Source organism: Mytilus galloprovincialis, chromosome 6 (assembly GCF_965363235.1).
Source record: "Mytilus galloprovincialis chromosome 6, xbMytGall1.hap1.1, whole genome shotgun sequence".
In the NCBI taxonomy this organism is placed as follows: domain Eukaryota; kingdom Metazoa; phylum Mollusca; class Bivalvia; order Mytilida; family Mytilidae; genus Mytilus; species Mytilus galloprovincialis.
Genome location: NC_134843.1, coordinates 71,559,578 through 71,579,846, shown reverse-complemented (window position 1 = coordinate 71,579,846; position 20,269 = coordinate 71,559,578). Strand labels below are relative to the sequence as shown.

Sequence of the window (20,269 nt, the reverse complement as noted above, 5' to 3'; positions counted from 1 at the left end):
TGGTTACAATAATAGCATAAAGTAGAATTTGTAATTGGAATGGGTTTATTACTGTATTGTAATAACTTCATATGATTACAAGATGTCAGACAGTACATTTGTTACAGCATTTGTTACATAAATACATTTGTTACAGCATTTGTTACATAAATACATTTGTTACTTACAGAAGGATATGAGTACTGCTAGTTGTTGTGTATGCATCAGAAATTTGAAGTGAAAAAACTTACATATAGTACAGGAGAAAAGATTAGCAAATGCTACTAACAGAAAATGTTCATCTTATTCCCTGCATATAGTATGACAATTTCGGGGGGGGGGGGGGACAGATATATGTAGGCAGGTAGGGGAAAAGGGTGTACCTGTTTTGTTGTAGGTCTCACTCAATACCTTTTGTTTCTGGGGTATAAACTTATAATCCTGGTATTTTTGATAGGCTTGTTGACATGAAATATCATTTTACAGTTCATTTTCTGTAAATTTTCAGGTAATTTTTGCATTATTCCAAATTAAGGAACTTAAGCCAGTTTCAGCAAATGCACATGTCCAGAATTGTCTTGGGTGATCTTTTAAAGCTAAATGATGCTATATATAGATAAACTATAATGTTTCCAGTAAATGAATTCTTCAGATGTATTTTTACATTCAGGTGTTAAAATTTGGTTCTGTTGTTTTTCCCTAAAAATCAATTCATCACTGGTCATTTTTTGCCTACATTTAATTCACCTGAGAAAATAGATAATCCAGGCTTTAAGTTAATGTTTATAAATGAATTGCTTATACATACTTACATGTTTGCTTGTCTGACTGGTTGAAAAGTTGAATGGTTACATCAAGCAAAAACAAACCAATGTTTAAACTTTAATCATGTTAATTTTGATTAGATGTTTCTTAATAACTGTTTTTCATCTGAGATTTATTAAGGAAATGCACTCTTTCTAAGAAAAAACCCACACAAACATTATTATATAAATCTCACCTAATTTTATGTGCATTCGTTGCAGAAAGAAAACAAAAATAGCTCACATGTAATTTGTCATTATTAAGACTACAACTTGTAGACATGAAATCAGAAAATGTCGCACATGTAAACATCTATTTTCCAAACTTGACATATTATTTAATCTTGTACATGTTTCTAAAGGCAGGTTTATCATAAAATCAAAATGTGTGCATCAAAAATATTGAATTACAGGTTTTGATAAAAATACCAAATTATCATGCCAACAATAGCAAATTTTATATAAATTACATTTTGTAGGAAATGCATGGTAAGGCAACAACCATTTGTTATCTGGGGGGGGGGGGGGGGGGGGGGGGGGGGCTGGGATTTTTATTGTGTTCATAATTTTTTTTTCAGAACCTTCCTCCGACAAAATATTTTTTCCTATAATGTGGAACAGAAATACAATTTTTTTTCACAAAACCATAAAATTAACATAAAATTCATTTTAATTTTTTAATTGATGTAAAATGTAAAGTGCATGGCTCTGTCTATATCCTGGCATTGGCTGTTGTCTCAGTTGGTTTTTTTAGCCCACTTTCTACATTATGATATTCTCGGAGTCCGTCATACAGGTATCCTTAAATTTTAATACTGCAATTGAAGTGGCCACCATTGCCCTATGTAATGGCAAATAGTGAGTAGCTCCAACTTATAAAATCCACTGTTTCCAACTATGATAATTGACATTCCATTTAAAAAAGTGGTATAAAGAATGATACAAACGGAAAATACTACCAGTATACAAGTCTGTGTCATACACAATCAGGGCTATCTTAAAAGACTGCTTATGATACCATATCTATTCCTGTTATAAAATGACCATTTCATGTTTATAATAGTTGCAGTTTTAAGTATGGTCTTACAGTAGTAACATATATATGCGGGAGATTTGGAATTCTTATAAATATTTCTGGATCAAACACTATTATAGGAACATACAAAAAGTGATAAGGTATAAAGATCTATAAATAGAAATCTTAGCTTAATCTGTATACTGGACAGATGTTTATAATCTGCTGTTTCACTGTCTCGTCTGTTGTTAGTTTCACCATTCTCAAATTCAGCAGTGCAAAATAAAATTTTCAAGCAGGTGACAGCATAAATTTTTTTTCAGCTTCAGTGCAAAATATAATTTTTTTTTCGGTCAGCTAGGCCATCAAAATATTTTTTTCAAAAATATCCCAGCCCCCCCCCCCCCCCCCCAGATAAGAAAATGGTTGTTGCCTAATTAAAACAAAATATGGTTAACATGCTTTAATTTTGTGGCAGCACTTTTTACTTCTGTTTTTTGTTTGTGCTGAAAATATCTTTGACAACAAAAATTCTTGGTTCTTCTCATGATGGAATATGACTCTTCTTTAATTCCAAATTTTTGTAAACTTTTGTATGAGTGAGTTCATTAGATTGTTACTTTTTATTCTGTTTATAAACTTGTTCAACTTCTGATCTCTTGCATAATTTCCTTGCGCTTTTGTTTATACCTTGTAAATTTTGACAACTCATTTAATGGTTGGTCAGTTTAAGTGAGGCTAAGTTCTATTCCATTAAAGGTTGTCTATTTAAGACTGTTACCTCTAGATGCAAGTTTACACAATAAGAAAAAAATTAATTTGTCAAAGATTTTGAAGGAAAACTTTGATTAAGTATATCAGTGTAAAAAGTAAATAGTTTGTTTGAAGTTTCATTCCATACATTAACATCAAGGACAGCTAATGTCCCTAATGTATATATATAGCTGTAATATGTTTTTTTCACAAGGACCATGTGAAGTGTCAAATCGGTGACCCTATTATTGCCAAAGGACTTTCACTATCTCTGAGACACAGCTGCAGACTAAGGTGTCAGATGGTCACAGGAGATTGGTCCATTGGATAGTTATTATTTACTGTTCCAAACACTTAATATTTCACAAAATACATGTAATCTTAAAAATTTAACTGTAAAAAAATCCATAATTTTGAAAGGACGTAAGTATGATTCTCCAGAGAGGCAGACTCATAACGCACACCCTTAAAGTAAATCCATTTTATATCAATCAACTCTCTAAAAATACCATATGCACACCAATTACATTAAATTAGGATAGAGCAAAGCAGTCCACAGCTTTTAAGAAAGCTAAAACTTGTGTTATGTGTGTCTTCAGATTGGAACAGAGAAATTTGACTTAATGTCAGATATAAGCAGAGCTATCAGGCTTATGTCTTGTGTGTAACTCAGTGTCATATCAGTTATAAATAGAATGTCAGAATTGTGTCATGAGAATTATGCCAGATATAAATATCTCTGAGTATCATTTTGGATAAAGATCGAGATCTCAGACTTGTGTGACAGAGTGTTATGCCAGATATGAAGGGGGCAGGACCTTTTATGGGACGACAGGACCGGGTAATTTTAAGCTCGGGATTTTTATATTGATCCTTTCAAGATCCGTGAATTCTTTTTTCGAATTTTAAGATGTCAGGATTTAGATTTCTTTAAATTCAAGTCCTCGGGATTTCATATTTTTAAGCCAGGGATTTCAGGATCTGAGTGAGTGAGGAACCCCCTCCCCCTGCGATATATATCTCAAGTATTATGTCATGAGTTATGTCATATAAACAGATCTCTGATTATGTCATGAGTTTTATGTCATATAAACAGATCTCTAACTTAGGTCATGAGTGTTATAAACAGATCTTTGACTTAATATGTCATGAGTGTTATGTCATATAAACAGATCTCCGACTTATGTCATGAGTGTTATGTCATACAAACATCTCTGACTTAGTTCATGAGTGTTATGTCATATAAACATATCTCTGACTTAGTTCATGAGTGTTATGTCATATAAACAGATCTCTGACTTATGTCATGAGTGTTATGTCATATAAACAGATCTCTGACTTATGTCATGAGTTTTATGTCATATAAACAGATCTCTGACTTAGTTCATGAGTGTTATGTCATATAAACAGATCTCTGACTTATGTCATGAGTGTTATGTCATATAAACATATCTCTGACTTAGTTCATGAGTGTTATGTCATATAAACAGATCTCTGACTTATGTCATGAGTGTTATGTCATATAAACATATCTCTGACTTATGTCATGAGTGTTATGTCATATAAACAGATCTCTGACTTAGATCATGAGTGTTATGTCATATAAACATATCTCTGACTTATGTCATGAGTGTTATGTCATATAAACAGATCTCTGACTTAGATCATGAGTGTTATGTCCTATAAACAGATCTCTGACTTATGTCATGAGTGTTATGTCATATAAACATATCTCCGACTTATGTCATGAGTGTTATGTCATATAAAAAGATCTCCAACTTATGTCATGAGTGTTATGTCCTATAAACAGATCTCTGACTAATGTTATGAGTGGTATGTCATACAAACAGATCTCTGAGTTATGTCATGAATGCTATGTCATATAAACAGGTCTCTGACTTACGTCATGAGTGTTATGTCATATAAACATATCTCTGACTTAGTTCATGAGTGTTATGTCATATAAACAGATCTCTGACTTATGTCATGAGTGTTATGTCATATAAACATATCTCTGACTTATGTCATGAGTGTTATGTCATATAAACATATCTCTGACTTAGATCATGAGTGTTATGTCATATAAACATATCTCTGACTTATGTCATGAGTGTTATGTCATATAAACAGATCTCTGACTTAGATCATGAGTGTTATGTCCTATAAACAGATCTCTGACTTATGTCATGAGTGTTATGTCATATAAACATATCTCCGACTTATGTCATGAGTGTTATGTCATATAAAAAGATCTCCAACTTATGTCATGAGTGTTATGTCCTATAAACAGATCTCTGACTAATGTTATGAGTGGTATGTCATACAAACAGATCTCTGAGTTATGTCATGAATGCTATGTCATATAAACAGGTCTCTGACTTACGTCATGAGTGTTATGTCATATAAACAGATCTCTGACTTATGTCATGAGTGTTATGTCATATAAACATATCTCTGACTTAGTTCATGAGTGTTATGTCATATAAACATATCTCTGACTTAGTTCATGAGTGTTATGTCATATAAACAGATCTCTGACTTATGTCATGAGTGTTATGTCATATAAACAGATCTCTGACTTATGTCATGAGTGTTATGTCATATAAACAGATCCTTGACTTTTGTCATGAATGTTACTATATGTCATATAAAAAGGTCTCTTACTTATGTTATGAGTGTTATCAGGCTTTTTTATGAGTACTGTTTCAGAGATTGCAGACTTGAATCTTGAGTGTCGTGTAAGATATAATTAGAGATATCAGGCTTATGTTATCAATATCATGTCAGATTGACAAAACATTACACTTGAATGAACATGAATATTCATAAATCTGATTTAAAAGAATTTAGTTTGATTATAGTCGTCACTTCTGCATTATTTTCATAAAAACTAAATTATAGCTTAAAGAGGGTGTTGTACCATGACTTTTAATTGGTTCAATCACCTTCATTTAAATAGTTGTCTCATTGACAATCATACCAAATCACACATTAGGGTGAGGGCTGGTGGAAAACTGTTAATGAGAACTTATGAACGCCAACACTATTCATAATATAGAAGATACCTCACACATAGGAAGATTATATTAGTTAAATGGTTTTAAAACCTTCATCTTTAACATGTTGAAGGAAATTTGTAGTATTTAAAATTTATGGAGTGAAATTTAATGATACAAAAGTTACTAGACCATTATGAAAAAAATGAAGGCAATGATTATTGATTTCATGGTAGTAAATAAGGCCATGCAAAAAGATCTTTGCTCTCCTCTGAACCCTGCCTAAATTGTCTCTGATTATCCTGGTGAGTCGATCAATATATTTTTTTAATAGATGATCTTTCTGAAAGACTATTATAAATGATGCTTTCATTGTCTGACAATTTCTAAAAAAAAGGTTTCGTGTATGATTCTTATAAGTTAAGATTAGCTTACATCAGATATTTATCAAGATCAATCATGTCACGTACAGACAGAAGTTTTTTTCTAAAATTTCCTGTCAGGGGTTCATGATTTTTTAAAGCAATTGCTTTTATGCCGTCGCGTATGGCCATCTTTGTGACCCAGATCAGAGACTCCGCCCAGATCAAGCCATAGTATTTTGTTAAACAGGCTCCTGGTCAGTCATTCTTTAACACCTATGTATGTTTTCTAATGCAATACATAGCTTGAAACTTTAAAAAAACGTTAGTGGATTTAAGAAGTTTCAGAATATGTTCTTGTAGATGTATTTTTGTATTTAAAGGGTCAACCGTTTGACTATCAAATAACATAGAAGTCCGAGTGAAAAAAAGTACATTTTTATAAATGCGATTCCGTTTTCCGCCGTTCGTACGATGTTTCAACAAAATATGGATTCATTTCAGTTGTTGATTTAGTATTGAAAATTTAACTGAATTATCTCCTAATAAATACGGTTTTTTATGTTTAATTTGTGTTTCTTTAAGAGGTCAGGTGCTCTTGTTCATTCATAAAATTATCGTTCATTCATACATTTATCGTAAAATCAAAATCACTACACAGGTTAATGCGTAGTGTCAAATTATTACCTGTAATCTAAAAATAGACAAACTTTATTTGCGCAAATAATTTAGCGGAACGAAACCCTTTTTGAAAACACATAACAATAAGTTCGTTTTCCTTTTCTGTCAAAACTCCGTAATATTTACCGATCACCTTACTAATGAAATGGACCCGTCCAAACGTAGTAGATGCCAAGTCGGTCCAGATGAAGAGATATTTACAATTTGGAATTTTCTAGTTTATTAATACATAGATTGAAAAAAAGTACGTCTTTTTAAATATCATGATCAAAACTGGGTTTGCATAACAAATGTCAGATGAAACCATTATCCTCGTCTTTTCAGTGAACAAGTCTACTACGTTTGTTGACACTCGACGGTCCACCGTGTTAGCAATTTTATTTCACATGTTTTCGAAATATTGAAGATCATTTTTCGCAATGTTTCCTGAAAATTGATAAATATCAAAGCAACGTAGAGCTGTTTGTTCTTGTTCGTATAATAAAATTGAGAATGGAAATGGGGAATTTGTCAAAGAGACAACAACCCGACCATAGAAAAACATACAACAGCAGAATTAAGGTCACCAACAGGTCTTCAATGCAGCGAAAAATTCCCGCACCCGGAGGCGTCCTTCAGCTGGCCCCTATACAATATATATACTAGTTCAGTGATAACGATTTAATGTCATGTTTGTCTGTGATGACCCCCCTTTTCGGGATTGCATGAGAATTGTAGTTATCTCGTACCCACATGCACTTGTTTCTATCCATAGGAAGGTCGACTATCCATATAAAACTATTTATATGGATAATCGACCTTCCTATGGATAGAAACAAGTGCCTGTGCTCGTACCGCATCAGAAGGACACATATCAACTGAGCAATAATGTTTGGAACTTAGTTTTAAAAATGATGACAAAGTAACATTATGAAAATATTTTTATTAAGCTGAAATATACATTTATTCTTTACATGTTTATGTCTTGTAAGATATTTTATTTCTTTTCCGTTTTTTAACATTTGCGTCTGGAAAGTTGAAATGTTTTAACTTAATCGATCTTAATCATTTGTGTTAATGGTTAAATATAAATTAATAATGAAAATTGTTAAAATTAAATCAATAAAGGAAATTATTGCCAAGGAAGTTACAAACACTACCAGGGGATAATCCATGATGATTTCTTTTTGAGTTATATGTTTCAGCACATGTATATTTGACCCCAACTTTAGCCTGGTAAACGTGTTGTCTCCTTGTGAAATATAAAACATATTAAAAATGACTTTCTGCTAAAGTCTTTTATTCATATAAAGTTAAAACCTTCTTACTTTTAACTAGACAACACTCATGTCAGGTTTAATTCTTGTATATATGTGGATGAAAAATAAAAGTCCCCAAACATTAACATGGCAGCAATTGCTTTTACAGCCGTTAAGGCTTTGATTTCTGTACAGCAAAACTGTATGTGCTTTTGTTAAATTTGTCACGAAAAAAATATATGTAATTCAAATAAAAAGTATTTCCTGTCTAACTGATTTTTTTTTTAAATTGTGTTAGAGGAAACATTTTAGCATTTGATTGTCACTGGCCTTACTAAGATTAGTCACAACCTTGGGATTAGCTATCAAAATTTGAAAGGCCTTGGTGGCATCTGGCTTTATTACCATATGCAGAATTATTGTATGTTAACGGATTTAACATAATTTTCTACTTTTATCATGTAATGGCTGACTGTAACAGTATCACATATTTATTTTATAAATCTGAAATTAAAACTTTTAATTCGATTTTCTGAAATAGCCGTTCAAGAACTGCCATTATTCCTTTTAAAGTAAAGTTTTCTAGATTGAAATATAGTATATTCCTTCATTCTAGTAACTGTAAGTTTATTTTTTAATGTTTTATGTGGGCCTTTCAGACAAAGTGGCCTCTAAGATCAACATGTAATGTAACTTGTATTGAATATATTCATTTGTAAAACATCAGTTAAGTTTATATTGTATTGTACTGACTGAAATTCTGAAATTAAATAATTTCACAGTTTGGGGTTTAAAATGAACTTGATATTGCTACTGAAGAAAAATAAAAGTGAGAATACCAAACCATTTCAATTTCAAACATAAAAAAAGATAACTCAAGATTAAATATTTTGTATTTAAACTTCAAAACTTAAAAATTTTCAGGAAACACTTTGGAAGGAGATTTTCCTGTTATTTAGCCAAAATTTGCAGATTCAGTTTTAGTTTGACTATACATGTACATTCCTTAAATGGATAAATATTAAACACGTACACTGACTGATGAATATCTTTTTGGTGAGAGTAATATGCTCTATATGAGGGGCTTTGATGGGTTATTTTTGTTCTTCGTGATCGGCGCATGTTCGCTATCGTGATCGTTTTTCTACAGATTTTTTTTTTATATTTTCGTGAGACGTGATCATGGAAATTTATTTTCTGTGAATCGTGATTGACCAAAAAAACTTGTGAATCATGATGAGACCCCCCATCAGGTCCCTCCTATATTATTTGACCCAAAATTTCATTTTAAATATACCTGTAAACATTGATACTTAAATTAAGGGTGAACAAACTTTTATCATCCAATTGAAGAACACATTATCATTAGTTTTAGTCAAATCTTTTCAGATGACCTTGAAATTTCTACAAGTTAATATAAGTAAATACTCCAACATGACTCAGGTATGAGACTGATGTTATTATACCTTTTTTAAAATTGGCTTCCATGATGAAAAGTAAAAAAGGAGGTTGATCTTCTGTTCATGCAGAACTCACTTTTAATAATGCTAAGGGAAAAATTGTACATATCCTTAAAACTATTATTAAATGTTTAATATAAAAAGTATATTTTGGTATTGATATCTCAAGTAAATTAATGTTGTACATATCAGAGTATATATGAAGACTTTGAAGTGTGATGGTCCTGCTAAAGTGGGATTGTCTTCGCTAAAGTACGATGGTGTCTTGCGCTAAATTGTGATGGTTGTTTGTTTGCTAAAGACTAATGTGAACACCTCCTAACAGTCATCATCGTAAATTACAAATACAAAGTTAGTTTATTGTTGGAATGTGTATTTTACATTTTTTTGTATATTTAAATGAAAGAGAAAGGGGATGTTCGCCGAGCTTTCTCATTTTTCGTAGTGAGTACAAATACATGTTGTATTTTTCCTACAGTGTACAAACTGAATGTTTTAGTCAACAATTTATAATTTACGCTTGAAAACATGTACCTTTATTTTACCAACATTATTTTTTTTTTCTTTCTTAAATCGACAATATTTTAACAAGGACAGCAAAGTAAACTGTAACATAAACAATGATTGTTTTTAAAATGTATTTGACTAATTTGTTCGCCAATAGAAAGCAGGATACAGGATACTAGTATATAGTTAAATGGTCGACTGCAGTATACATGGCTGTTTACGTCATAATCCAACTACCTTTCTTACGTCTATACATTCTCAGACCATCAGACTGGGTATCACCAGCCCAGTAGTCAGCACTTCGTTGTTGACATGAATATCAATTATATGGTCATTTGTATGTACGTTTTCTGTTTACAAAACTTTGAATTTTTCGAAAACTAAGGATTTTCTTACCCCAGGAGTAGATTACCTTAGCCGTATTTGGCACAACTTTTTGCAATTTTGGGTCCTCAAAGCTCTTCAACTTTGTATTTGTTTGGCTTTTAAACTATTTTGATCTGAGCCTCACTGATGAGTCTTATGTAGACGAAACGCGTGTGTGGCGTATAAAATTATAATCCTGGTACTTTTGATAACTATTTAGCGTATGGCGGCATATCACACTTTAGCGCAGAACATCACACATTAGCATGTCCCTTGTACTTTAGCAACCCCATTGCACTTTAGAGTCCTACATATATAAGTAAGAAATCAGGAATATTGTATATTCTCTCAGAACAGTTCAATCAAGCTAAGATTCAAATTACGACTTTTTATGCCATAGAAAAAAAAAACAACTGAGGGAATAAATTAATATATAATGCAATCAATTGAATATTTATAATGTTCAGGAACTGTGAATGTCAAAAGATACTAAACCTAGAAGTTCATTTTAACAATATTTGGTTGATGTTTATTATAGCATGGCCTATACATGTATTCATATACATATACCTTTATGGAAATTGGTACATCATGTAATGTTGTAATTGTAACATAAGGAATTTTGTAAAATGTTTTTTATGGATGAATGATTGCTATCAAGTCTAGCATATGTATTTTGCATTACGTATACAGTTTCAGTGCAGAAAGGTTAACCAGCATATTCATTGTTATGAACTATGGCGTATATGGCCATTGGCCAGATTTTGTAATTGGGAAACAGGTTTGTAAGAGTACATTGATGAAAAGTGACAAAACTTTTCCATGTTATTGTTTATTTATTATCAACAAAAATGTATGCATGTTCTAAAATATAAGGTGAACAGGTAGAGGTGAAATTAAATTGTCTTGATGTTCTTTAGCACACAGCTATCTTGGTAGGTTACCTTAGTTATAGATAAGCCTATTGTAACCCCAAACTTGATTAGTTAACTGAGTAAGAATGACATTGAACTTGACCACTGTGATGTGCGGTGGACTCAGGACATAAAAAGGGGGGAAATGAACATAATTCAATGCTTATTAAACATTTTTCATCAGACTCATTCTACTTTTATAGCTAAAAAATAGCAAAAAGTGCTCTAAGTGGCATTTAACATCAAAAGACCACAGTGGTCGATCCAGAACTTTTCATAAAGGGGGGGCTGACTGACTTAAGGGGCATGCATTTGTTTTTCCCTATATAAGCAACCAAATTTTTCCCCCAGGATGTGCCTATGAAGACAAATTAAAATTGTTTATAATGATTTTTTTACAAGAATTTCTTGATGAGAGGTTTTTTCATTGGATTCAATTTTTACAGGTTGATCTTAGGTATTCTTGCTATTGTGGATACATTATATGTGGATACCAATTTTTGTGGATTGAAGAAAACTCACATTTTCTTGGATAATTGATTTCTTGGAGTAATGCCACATTCTGCTTATACAAGCCAATAGAAATCTTGTAATCCATTGGGGTTTAAAAAAGAGAGTTTAAATTTATCATTCACCTGTATCCAAGAAATTCACGAAAAATAAGTATCCAATAAATTATAATGAATCAATAATAATTAATGATTTAGGTTTTTGTCAGTTGTGTTTTTCAATGTAACAAGAATTAAAGTATGAATGTTGTACACCACAATTAGACAACAACCCAAGAACACAAAAAACATTTTTTTCTTAACACAAGCTGTGTGATGATTTAAATTAACTGCATGTCTGGACATGAATTATTTTGATTTTGAACACAGTAAACTCTCATTATATCATTGTTAAATTTTTCTCCTCAATTTCTTCTGCTTAAAGTGATGTATGAGGTACTGTGTTTCCAGTTTTGTATTGTATACTAGTAATCCTTATGATAATCAGGTTTGCTGAAATAATATTGATTTAAAAAAGTCTGAAATGTCAATCACCTCAAATTTGAATAGAAAATTTCCTGACAGCTACTTCCTTAAAATAACTGAAGAATAAGTTATTTAATAAAATGTCTCATTAATTTCTTTGATCAAGTGAAGTTTAACATGATAATAAAGTCTAGAGTACATGGAAGACATGTTTCATGTACTTGTAGGTACACATGAAAGTCATTTTCTTTACACACTGCATGATTTCAAACAAGGATTAGAATAAAAAATAAAGTTTGGATTTGCCAAGTTATGTTCTCCTGAATTAAGATATCTATGCCCAGTTTCCCTATTTATAACAGCAGTCTGTCCGCTATTGGTTTAGTTTGGGCAGTTTGAATCAGTATTTTTTGGTTCCATGTATTGTTGTCTGTAACAACTTATCTTTCTGTTTTAATTAGTTCTCTTTCTCTACAATTAATTGAAGCATTATCTTAAGCTACTTATTCAATTTTGTAATGAATCATAAGAAAATAATAAAATAAATTACTTTTGGAGTGATTTAGATAAATCATGTGCTTTTGATTGTCGTTTCAATTATATAGTATGTCTTTTTAAATGTCTGCTCTTTTCTTCTACACAAACTTTATAAGTATCAAACAGACATTTTCTTGTTTTATTGAATGGTCCTATTAAAAGCTGATTGCACATTTATTTGCTGCCACTCATAATAAGCCTTCATCTGTTATGAAAAATGGTAAATATGCTAGATATACTGACTGACTCTCTGATGGATGATTAAAGCTGTAAATTTTCAACTTGACAACATCTATGTATGTTTTCTGATAAAGTTAAACTTAATTTATCAACAGGTTGTTGGTGTTTCTATGGGCACCAATTGTGCCCCTTTAATAGCAGACTTGGAGTTCTGGAGCTTGCATGTTAGTAACTGCTATTGAAGTCCTTAGATTTATGTTTATCATTGTCATATTTTTGCTTAGTTTCTTCTGTTATCTATTCTAACATCAGACAACTAAGACTTCTTTCAAAATGAATTTTACTGTGCATATGTTTTTTAATCTACATTGGCTAGAGGTATAGGGGGAGGGGATAGATTTCACAAATTTGTCAAAACATGTTTTGCACAAGTCCCAAGTCAAGCACCTGAGTGACCTAAAAATAATAATTAGTCTTGTATTTTTTTTTAATTTGAGTTCAATTATACTTTTCAGTGTCTAATGAGTAGTCCAGTTTTGCTAAACTAGTACAATTATTTACGGGGCAACTGAAGTTCACCACTGGGTTTGAGTTTTTCTGAAGATCCATTGGTGATCCTTGTCAGTTTTCTGCTCTTTGGTTGGGTTGTTGTCTCTTTGACATTTTAGACTTCAATGAACTTAATCTTAAGTGTTACCATTTAATTTTCAAGTTGGGGTTCCATTTTTTCCATTTAAGTTTAAAATCTACTTAATTTGTTCAAAAATACAAAGAATTATTTTCGAAGTTTTTACCTGTAGAAACCCTATTACAAACAAGATATCACATTATAATTTTGATGTAGCTGACTTTTTTCAAAAGAGCCTATTAATTTTTATTAATAATTCACATAGACTTATTGACATTTTCAATGAACTTAAATTTGTTTTCAATTTAACACTGAATCTGTCTTGAATCTATATATTAAGTATGTCTAATATGTGCTGACCGATATTTTTGCATTGAGAAAAAACATGACTTGTTTACGATAAAAACTGAAATTGTCTTTGAACAAATTTTCAGTAGTAACAGTTGCAACTTGTCTAATAAAGTTGAGAATTGATATGGGGAATGTGTTAAAGAGACAACAACCTGAACATAGAACAGATATAACAGCCAAAGGCCACCAATGGGTATTGATTGTACTTTGTGTCTTTTGTCTTTTTGTAAGATGTTTTTTGTGCTTTTGGTTGATCTAATAATTAGCTTATCCTTTTACTTTTATCTGCTGACAAACACCCCCGACATCTTTATGTTTCTGTCCCAAGTCAATTGTGTGTATTGGTGTTTGCTGTCTCTGCCAATTTAGTTTTTAAATTTTTTTTTTAGCATAAATCAGACGGTTGGTTTTCTCTTTTGAAATGTTTGCCAGTGCTTTTTTAACAGCTCACTTTATGGTATGTGATTTGTTTATTGTTGAAGGTTGTACAGTAGCCTATAGTTGTTAACATCTCCATCCTTTATTCTCCCAGATGGATAGATCATAATGCATTGATAGTTGTCATTCCACATTGTATTTGCTATGGATGTGTGCACCATATTAAGAGAAAATTGTTACTAATTATCTGGTGGGATATTTGATTAAATATTGTTTTACAAAAGTCTGCACACAGTCTGAAAGGCCTATAGAAAATGTGTACATAAGTTGAATATTTAAACACCTAGCTGTCCTGATATCTATTAAACACCTAGCTGTCCTGATATCTATATCACAGGAATGATAATAACTCTACAGTACATTGTCTTACATTAACTTATATCTCCTTTTATCCCTTTTCTGACTTACTGTGGATTCATTTATTTTCGTGGGTACCAATTTTCGTGGATTAAGGAGAACTACCATGTTCGTAGATATTTAATTTCGTGGTTTTGTCGAAGTCGGCGTACAAGCCTATATAAAATATGTCATTCGTTGAACATTTAATTTCGTGGTTCATTTGCACCCACAAAATCCACGAAAAGTAAAAAAACAAATTCATGACATAGAATTAAATGATAAGTTTATTGCATTGCTGACTGTGTAGTACATTTTAAGAGATGTAATATTTATTCTCTGTTATAAAGATACCTGTTGTGTTTGTGTTATGTATAATACCTACATGACGGAAAGGAAAATGCATTAACTAATTTATTGTTATTTTGTGTTTGAAGAAATATTTACAATAATAACACACGGATTATAAACGTACATGTGAAAAATCTTTCAAGAAATTGCATTTGCAGAAGAATTGCATACATGATTGAACTTGGATTAAAAGCTTGGAAAAAGGTATAGATGATAATTTGTAGATAGAAGTATCAAAGGCTTTGTAAGTTCTTAGATTCCATTTTCTGCTTTATACAAGCTTTGCAAAATAGTTGAATTTTACACAAAATCATTTTAAAAAAAGTTGATAAAAAAAAAAATATCTTTTGAAAGATTATGACTTTTAGTACTTTTTCAACATTTTAAAAAGAAAATATTTCTGAAACTTGTCTGAGTCAGAACTAGTTTAGAGTTAGACACTATATGATGTTCAAGAACTTGAGATTTATTATGAGGTCTCTTGCCTATTGTTTTAAACAGCATGTTGATCATTTATTTGCAGTATTGCATAAAATTGTCTAGAAATTATTGACTATCAAAATCACAAAGATATATGATTGTCCTTGTGATATTTTTTTTAATAACAGACCAATATACATATATCAGTCTGTGGCAAAACATTTTGAATATATATGGCTTGTGAAGACTCAAGATTGCATGATAATTTCACTGACTCAACAACATTTTAACCGGCCTTGGCCGTAGGGCTTGTGGTAAATCACGAAGGTAGAATTATTAAAAATGATTTTAACGGATTTGTGAAGACTTCGAAGTTTACCTTGACATGTATGTTTATAATGCAGACGTTAGTTAGTTAACAGTCCTTATCTGTTTTCAATCATATATGGGAGAGTAATGGCATATTTATTTATAGTTTACTGTTATTCAATTGTAGTGTAAATATAATGTGCCGCCGATTATTAAGAATAACAGATCATTTATTAAATTGTGATTAATAATGATAAACTTTGTTTTTTTTTTCATAAATGACTTTCTGCATACTGCACAAATGTGCATGTTTTCTATGATATATACAGACCAACGACCGACTTGTGATTGATAATGTTAAACTTTGTTTTTTTTCATAAATGACTTTTTGCATTCTGCACAAATGTGCATGTTTTTCTATGATATATACAGACCAACAACCGACTGGTAATGTGTACAAGATAATGGAGGTATCAAGCTATATCTTTATTGAATATATCTGACAAGCATGGTAGCATGAATATTGGTTGAGATTGCTAGATTGTGATGAATTGTAAAACTTCTAACAGTTTGCAATGACATATTGACATCAGATTTAAGAAGACATATTTGTTATTTAGCTAATTTGAAAAGGATGTTATTTTGGAGGAAAAGACATATTGAATTTATTGAATAGAATAACTGTTTATTAAATAATCTAGCTGTGCGCGACAGTTATGTTGCATGTAGGATGGGAATATATATATTTGTTTGTCTTTTGTAGTGAAAAAGAGATAAAATTGTGTTTACTTGCAGTCAACTGAATTTCTTTTTTTAGAGATTAAGGGAGCTACCATTTGATTTTTATGGGGGGGGGGCTAGGATGAAAAATTTTGTCCTGCATTTTTATTTTTCACTCCAATCGGTCCTGCCTTTTTTTTTTAGTTTATCCTGCCTTTTTTTACATAAATTGTCATCCTGACTTTTTTTTTTTGCAATTGTCTCATCCTGCCTTTTTTTTTTACTCAAAACTCCTGTCCTGCCTATTTTTTTCAAATTTCATCCTAGCCCCACCCCCCCCCCCCCCCCCCCTAAAAATCAAATGGTAGCTCCCTAAGGAAAGAAAAGATGGTCTGAGCTCCTTTTTTTCACATTTAAATGTCTGTACATCAGCAATCAATTGTCCTTCATAGAATAATCTGTTATAAGTGTATAATCAATGCATATAGTTGCCTATGTCCCTTGGTTTCTGGGGAATTGTCAAATTAGCAATCACATTACATTTTCCAATCTATGTCATTTGGTCTATGACAATCACACTATATATATATTATTTTTTTATTATGGTTTCTGGCATAGATAGTTTACTTATTAAAAAATATACATGATGTATAAACTAAATGTATGTCAATGGGACAGCAATCCAAAAACCAATGAAAGATTAAAGTCAATGCCGTATGAATAGTTGTTGCTGTTAAGGAATTAGGCAATTAAAGTCAACTAAAGGATTGCATTTTTAGCAAGTATAAAATCGACAAACAAGTTGTTGTAAAAATGACTATTTGGCAAAGTTTTAATGGTATTTGTATATATTTTGTATAGTAAACATCTGTTCTGTACAAATTTAGTTTCTTGGCCTGATTGATTAATTTTTGGTTTACTGCTTTAGCAAAAGTTACATTGTCATTGTGTTGATAGAGTTCTCTCCCCTATCAAAATGCAACCATGGTTGACCATCATGTTATCATTGCTTACGATTAATATTGGCTGGATGTGCTTTACACCATGGTCAACTATGGTTCTCCACCATTGTGGCCATGGTTTATACCATCAAGATCAAATCTTAAGTGGTTGGCCATTGTCAAACCATAGTTAGTTGTGCTCAACACCATGGTCAGCTATGGTTTTCGACCTTTGTGACCATGGGTTGACAAAAACCTAGGTAAAATTTAATGTGCTAGCTTATAAGATCATGACCAATTGAATGAAAGAAGATATGACAGAGTACTCTTTGGACATTCTGACCTGTCTTTTCGCTTTATATATAACTTCTAAATGTTGTGTACATCATGCAGTACTTGACAAAAAGACACAAACAGTCGATTTTTAAAGGTTTTACTTAAACCCTCAATCTCCTTCTACACTCAAGGATGGAAAAGGCAATAGTTGCAAAAATATTCCTTTATGGATTTGAGCCCTGATTATGAGTATATGAATGTTTTGGTTGTGTTGGTTATTTGGCATGCAATTTCCATGAAATCATTCAGGTATCTCCTTCACTCAGTGATCTTAATATCAGGATATCGCTTTGCAATTATCAGGATTATTTGATATAATTTATATAGAAGAATTATGACTCTACTCAAATATAATAGAACCATCTAAAAAATCATAAGACAAATAATGGGGATGAAGATTTTCTGAAGGAATATGATTAAAAGAATTATAGCCTATTAAAACAATTATCTCCCTTTGGCTTTATAAGGTGATAAATATTGAGGATTGTAAAAAAATAAAATCTTTTTACATGTTTTGCCAGCAGTCTGGAAAGAAAAAAGTGGGTGTTTTAAATGATTGAAAGTAAAGGATAAATATCACTTAGTACATATGTACTAGACTTTTTAAATGTATATATCTTATTCTATTTTGTGTCTAGAAATTTTATTTAAGGCGAAGTGTACGTAATTGCACGCCCCTAGTGGAATACGGGATTAAAAACGTTCGTCGTTAGTTACACAAGTTATCTCCCTTACTCCAAGAAAGGACACACCAAAGAGAAACTACTTTCTGCGGTCTATTATGAATCCAACAAGCACTCCTGTGCTGTCTTTAACCCCATAGAAATTATCTAAATAACTCCAATTAGAATTCACAGCATTCTGTACATTGTTCTGTGTGCAGCCTGACTTAAAAACACTGTTTTTTTTTTGTTTTAGACGCGTAGGAGAAGGCATTTCGTGTTTATGATATCAACAGAAAGAAAAAACGCCTCACAACAAATTTATAAACAAATAAACAAATAAACATGTAACAATTTTTCTTCTATTGATATCAAATTAATTAAAATGAAACCTGAATTGACCCAACAATATCGTTTTAAAAAGCCGTAGTCTTGAACGAAAAACACAGTACTCAACGTAAAGTTTTATAATAGGTTACAAATAATTAATGAAAGACATGTGAATTTAATTGTTTAATTAAAAAGACGTTGAAATGTTCGAATTTTGTGCAATTGAAAATTTAAGGACATGATTTATATTCATATAAGAAATCAGACGATACCAAGAGAATAATTTGACCACTAGTGCAACACTTACAGGTCGGAAGAACAAAGACAGAAAACAAACAAAAATAAACAAATTAGGCCCCAGAAATTATTCAGTAACTTAAAAGTTGTCTCACTCTAACATTTATCCTAAAATAAGTAAAAATTATGTCATTCAACTTCCAGTTTTCAACTTTTTCTACATTTGCAGAAAATAAACAGGTGTCTTCTATTCCGTCCGCAATTTATGGGAAAACTAAATCTAAATTTAGAACCATATTGAAATTGAAAGTACACATGTAAGATAAAATATAACATGTCATTTCTTCTTTCACAAATCCCAATTTGAAGAGATATATAGCGAAATCTGTTTTCTTTTATTTTGCCTGTGTGCATCATTCAAAATTAGAGAATGTAATTTTGAAGTCTCAAGTCTCAATTCAAGATTATGAATGAAGAGAATATAAAATTACGTGGGGGGGGGGGGGGGGGGGGGTAGGACCTTTATCGGAACTCCGGGATCGGGTGTTTATAAGCTCGAGATTTCGGGATTGACCCTTCCGGGATCCGGGAATTCTATTTCCGAATTTCGGGTAGTCGGGATTTAATTTTTTTAAATTCAGGACCTCGGGATTTCGTGTTTTTAAGCCCAGGATTTCCGGATGAGGATCCCTCCTTTCCTCCTCCCTCTATTATGGTTAAAGAAAAGAGGTCAGGGAAGTTCTGTGATACTTGTAACTGCAATTTGATATTTAGTGGAATGAGAGGTGAAATGTGTTCAGACTATTACATTTCGATTTTTTTTTTAAATTCAACCCAAGTTTACTGCAAGGGGTGTTTTAACAACCTCGATAATTATCCATGAGGATCTCGCACTCTGTCAGCTCTAGGTTTTCACCTAGTTCATGATCATACAAGAATTGAGAAGCCTGTGGTTTACTCGACTTATAATATGAGACTTTGGAGTTCATATAATTTACATTCAATGTTATTTATCGAATATTTCAAGGCTTTTTTACTATCAATGTTGACCCCCCCCCCTCCCCGGCCCCAAATTGATTGGATAAAATGAATGGATACCGCCCCTATTTCAAACTAAAGTCCTATAAACTGACTGGTATTCGAATTTGTTAAAAGAAAAAATTGGTATCTGTCATATTAATTCAATACCGTAATGCCGAAAAACAATCATTTGTTTCCGCGAATTCCGAACAGCTAGAAATATATTCCTGAGTTTCAATTTGAGTAACTCGAATAATTCAAGCCCTTTCCATGTCCGATTTTCTCCCACACGAGAAATGTAGCATTCGTACATTAGCTGAATAATACAACTGAATTATTCGGGTTACAATTTGTATAAACCCCGAATGCACATAAAAGTAAAGGTCCAGCCCGACTTTCGGAAAAGGACTGTTGTAGATTTCAGA

General features: G+C 31.7%; 1 protein-coding gene across 2 annotated transcripts in view; it reads left to right on the top strand.

Moving 5' to 3' along the window:
* The window catches only part of LOC143080240 (vitamin D3 receptor B-like), an 88,867-nt gene that overhangs the window by 39,864 nt on the left and 28,734 nt on the right, over positions 1–20,269 (top strand). The window lies entirely within an intron of this gene.